The 4800-nt window shown below is 41.2% G+C and overlaps 1 long non-coding RNA gene across 1 annotated transcript in view; it reads right to left on the bottom strand.

Moving 5' to 3' along the window:
* The window catches only part of LOC103390373 (uncharacterized), a 46368-nt gene extending 43291 nt beyond the window's left edge, over positions 1 to 3077 (bottom strand). The window contains exons 1-2 of the long non-coding RNA XR_003051839.1: positions 3045 to 3077; positions 2564 to 2653 (exon numbers count right to left, since the gene is read on the bottom strand). This is a non-coding gene — a long non-coding RNA (uncharacterized LOC103390373). The remainder of the gene's footprint in view (positions 1 to 2563; positions 2654 to 3044) is intronic.
* Between the last annotated feature and the right edge of the window lie 1723 nt (positions 3078 to 4800).

The following is a 4800-nucleotide window of genomic DNA, read 5'->3' as shown; positions in this document are numbered from 1 at the left end:
TACTGTGCTCCACCTCCCTCCTCATCCTTCATAGACTCATTTATTGTCAGAGCGTCTGTGACAGAGCGACCACCGCGCAGGACGACGGCGGCCGCGTTCCTCTGACCGCAGCACTCAGACTGACGGGGTCACAGCCGTCTGAGCCCCACGGCCAGGGCCTCAGCGGTGTCACTGAGGGGACAGAGACCGACCACTGAGTGCTGTGAAGGCTCTTCACATAAATGTCACATCCAACACTTGTAAAGCTGTCAAACAGGAGGCAATACTTCCTGTGGGTGGTGCTAGAGTCTGAGGATCAATGAAAATAAAAATCCATTAATAACATTTGATCATTAAGTCTTTCGTTTACAAAGGCCGTTGAATTCTTCTTAGATAAGAGGACAACCGTAAATGGGAAAAACGTCCACCACCTGCTACAAACATCACAAATGAAGATAGGAGATACAACAGAAGACAAGAGTCTAAGACGCTTTGGACATCTGCTGAATATAGATATAAATGTTGGTGTAAACGTAGGAGGCAGGAAAATATGCTGCTGTGAGCACAAACAACAAAAGCTAACGTTAGCCTCAATAGTCCTGATACAGACACCAGAGCTTTAGCTAAAACACCGTTAGCTAAAACAGAGACCAGAGCTAATGTTAGCTACAACAGTCCTGACGCAAACATCAATACTAATTTCAGCTACAAGAGTTCTGACACAAACACCAGCGCTAACATTAGCTTAAAACAGTCCTGGCATGGACAACAGTGTGGCTGGTCAACAACAGACCAGCTGATGGGGCCAGAGCCAGAAATGTCTTCAAATGTTGAATACTAACAGCTGTAATTTTACTGTCAGTTTGTACTACTCCATGAATGTAGTAGACAGATGAAAATATACAGACATTTTCTCATGGTTTATCTACCATAATGCTAACCCAAATAAACACCTTTATGTAATCTATTGATGAGTTTCCTCCATTCTCAATGTTACCATTCCATCAACCTAAATCTCACATAAACTGGATTTATTCAATGATTTATTCAATTGTTTGTCTGATTAAAAACAAGCTGCAGCTTCTTCTCTGTCTTCATTTGTTTGATTTAGGGAGATCCCGTAAAACACATTTTGATTGGTGGAACTGTTGGCGTGTAGAAAGCCTTGACAAAGCAGCGCTGTCACCAGGCTGCCAATAAAAAAATGACACCTGTCTCAGCCAATGCCGGTGCAGCAGCTCAGCTGCGGTCAGTCGATAAACCAAACATGGACTGGACAGGTCGCATCACCCTGAACGGACGTCCGTCTGTGAAACAAGGTCACAGACGACAACAGACCGGGAGCGGAGCATCAACACGGAGAACAAACCAGCGTAAATATCAAACCTCTGAAACACAATCTGTGACCTCGCAGTGACTCGCTTCAGATATGAGTCTGAAATAAACATTTATCCTCTCTGGAGAAACCCTAAAATGCACCACGATGTGCTTGAGTCACCCAGATGAACCTCCAACATCCAACTGTCGACATTTTCATAATAACAAATGACATCACATGACCATTAGTCGAGCAAACCCAAACTGTAAAAGCGAAGAACTGGCCGTGGACACGGACCACAGCTCATTACACACGTCAGTAGCAGTCTTTTGGTTTGACATGGAATCACATTTTCACAGATAATGTTTACAGGAATCAAACTCACACTCATCCCACGCTGTGATGAGACACCAACAGTATGTTTCAGTTTTCATCACCACACTGGTCATTTCCCAGCTTTTAGCAGCAGGTTTCAACCACAGCAGCTCATGATGTGGTAAAACAAAAAAAAAAGATGAGTTCAACTTGTTCAATCAGGGTTATGAATCATCTTAAAGCCAAAGAAATCTGTAGTTAAAGCTGTTTTTAACACTTCTGTATTTATTTTATCAGTTGGAGGGGAAAATATTGGTTTTGTATTTAATCTGTACCCGAAGAAGACTTTTGTTGTGTCAAACCTCAGTGACTTAAAGATTGAAACCTTCAGGTCTTAAACATAAACATGGAGGCAAATAAACAACACACACCTGCAGATAATTTGGAGAGGATTTAAATTCAATTAAAGCTGATCCTGTGCAGTAGAAATACATAGTTTTGCCAAGTTATAGCTACTAATGTATACTACATTCTAATAACTTAATAACAGCAAATCCTCCCAGATAATTATATCACAGTTTCTTCAACTTCAGTTGTTTACCTTTGTTATATATTTGACATTTTTGGTTGTCTATTTCTGAGCAATCTTGAACTTTCTTTACTCTTTTGTAACTAGATCTGAGCTAGCTTTTAGCCACATTAAAATATGTTTTAAAAAACATATGTTTCTATATTTATTGGTGTGTCTGTTTTTGCTAACAATCAGCGATGTCTGGACTTCTGAGAGTTAGCAGTAAATTCTACTTTTGCTCACTTGGTAGATAAACATAGCTGTTAGCATGTTAGCCTCAAGCTAATCAACTAGCATCAACAGGTCATTACCATAGCTTAGCAGCTAACAAACGAGACGAGTCAAATCCACCTTTGGTGACCACTTGTTGTCCAACTCACCCTCGTGAAGAACGTCCTGCTGGTCGGAGAGAGTCACCAACCGAAGATCCATCACCTGTCGTCATCACCTGTCGTCATCACCGTCCAGTACTGCCAGGAGAAAAATGTGGGATTAAATTATGATAGTATTTTAGGGGAATCATCGTACACACGTCATAATCAAAATAACAAATGTATTAATGTGCTACAACCATTTTAGTGTCGGTTTCCCGATGCGGTGAAGTGCGTTCTGTTTACCTCGGACGTGGGCGCTAGGAATGTCGTCATAGCCAAGTTATTAACGTTCCCGTTTCAAAGTTGGAAAAAAGAGTTGTCGACGGTTTTCAGTGTCTAGTTTACACCGTGTGTGTTTGTGTGTTGGCTTAAAACGCGTTTCTTTTTCGCGTATTCTCTAAAGGATTTGTGTTATTTATATGATTTTTATTTCGTTTTGATTTACTTTTGTTTTTAATAACCGTTAATAACCGTTACGGCAACTTACTTTCTCCGCCATCTTTTTTTCCCCTCCTCCTCCTTCCCGGGGGCCTCTCATTTTTTCTTCTTGTTGTATTTTTTCCTTTTCCTTTTATTCTTTTCCTCTTTTTATAACATTTTTCGTTGATCGAATACCGTCCGAACACGACTGGTTCGTGGGACGGGCGCAGCAGACCACTTAGAAAATCATGCTAATAGTTCTGAGGCCAAACCATGGACGTCACTCGTAGCTCACATTTAGAAAAAAGCACGATTGGCTGGAAATTGGTCACATAGAAACAGATGCCTTCAGGGTTCATAAAAAAAAAAATCAGAACATAAAAAATCAGCAAATTTGAAGTTAATAAGAACATTATTATCTTTTATTATAATAATAATAACAATAATTAATATTATTAATATGTTGTTTTTATAATAATTATTGTTATTATTGTATTAATAATAATAATAATAATAATAAGCAAATGTTAGTGTGAGATTTGGTAGCAGGCCACCACTAGGGAGGCGCTACCTAAAAGATAATTACGATTGCATTTGGTTAGAAAAAGAGAGAAAATATGAGATGGAGAAAAGTCACTGAGAATCTTCACCAGGTGAGACTGACAGCAGGGTAGTCAGAAGTACGGTGACAGTAAACGCCTCGTGTCGTGGGGCATCAGCACCAACGACGTGACGACGACGAACATCAACATGACTGTAACAGATCCCACTGTACCCTGACATTACTGGAGTGTGGAGCGATGTGGATTGACGTGGATGCCTCTGAAATACCACTTCCTGTTTATTGCCACACCATCACCAGGTTCCCTCCATTTTTCATCACCCCTGCGTTGTGTTTAATGTTGTTTCCGGGCCGTCACCCCGGGGGGCTGTAATGGAGTGACGGACGCCACACAAACACATTTGGGTAATGCCATGGGTGGTGGTGGTTGGAGGTAGGTCTGGGGGGGGGCGGAGGCGTGGGCGGGGACATTGTGTCCTGCATTTGTCAAAATAGGATCTGTACGAGGCTAATGATCCAGGAGAAATTAATGAGTCCATAAAATAGAAAAATCCAGCGCTCACACAAGCATGACAGGATCCTGTGACTTTGATAAACTGTTAAATGACAGATAATCAGGAGGGGGCGCCGCCACTACAAGGTGATGTCTCTATATGTGCCGGGGGGGGGGGGGGGGGGGTGTTTACATCTGCTCCTCCGTGACTCACACACACTTTCATGTCTTTACAAAACGTTGAACGTTACATGGAAATGAACAGATTTATTTATTGGTCATTCTCAGACAGCGCCGCCCTGGTGTATAGTCCTGTTCACTGCAATATAAAGCAAAGAAAATAAGGCCTTTTAGTCTGTAGCTGACACGTGGTGTTTTCAGGAGTGTCAAACATACGTCCCGCGGGCCAAAACTGGTCCACTAGGAATTTCAATCCTTGATAAATTTGTTCAAATGTTTTGTAAAATTATATTTCATTAAATAAGAAGATTTTCTAACAGATTTGGTTTTGTTTTTATATAAATCTTTTTTTCACAGACCAACATCTCTTGGGCCAAATATAATTACACTGCGGGCCAGATTTGGCCCCCGGGCCTGAGTTTGACTTTGACCATACAACAAAAAAAAAAGTGTAAACTTACTTCACAGTACGACGCAGTACTACTGCCCACCACAGAGTACTCTTTGATGCAGTGTACACGTGCATGGCAGTAAATGAGTATGAGTGTGTGAATATGTATCAGGCTGTGACGTGAACAAGGGTTTAAT

Source organism: Cynoglossus semilaevis, chromosome 14 (assembly GCF_000523025.1).
Source record: "Cynoglossus semilaevis isolate Cse_v1.0 chromosome 14, Cse_v1.0, whole genome shotgun sequence".
Lineage (NCBI taxonomy): Eukaryota > Metazoa > Chordata > Actinopteri > Pleuronectiformes > Cynoglossidae > Cynoglossus > Cynoglossus semilaevis.
This window is presented reverse-complemented; position numbering and strand designations above follow the sequence as displayed.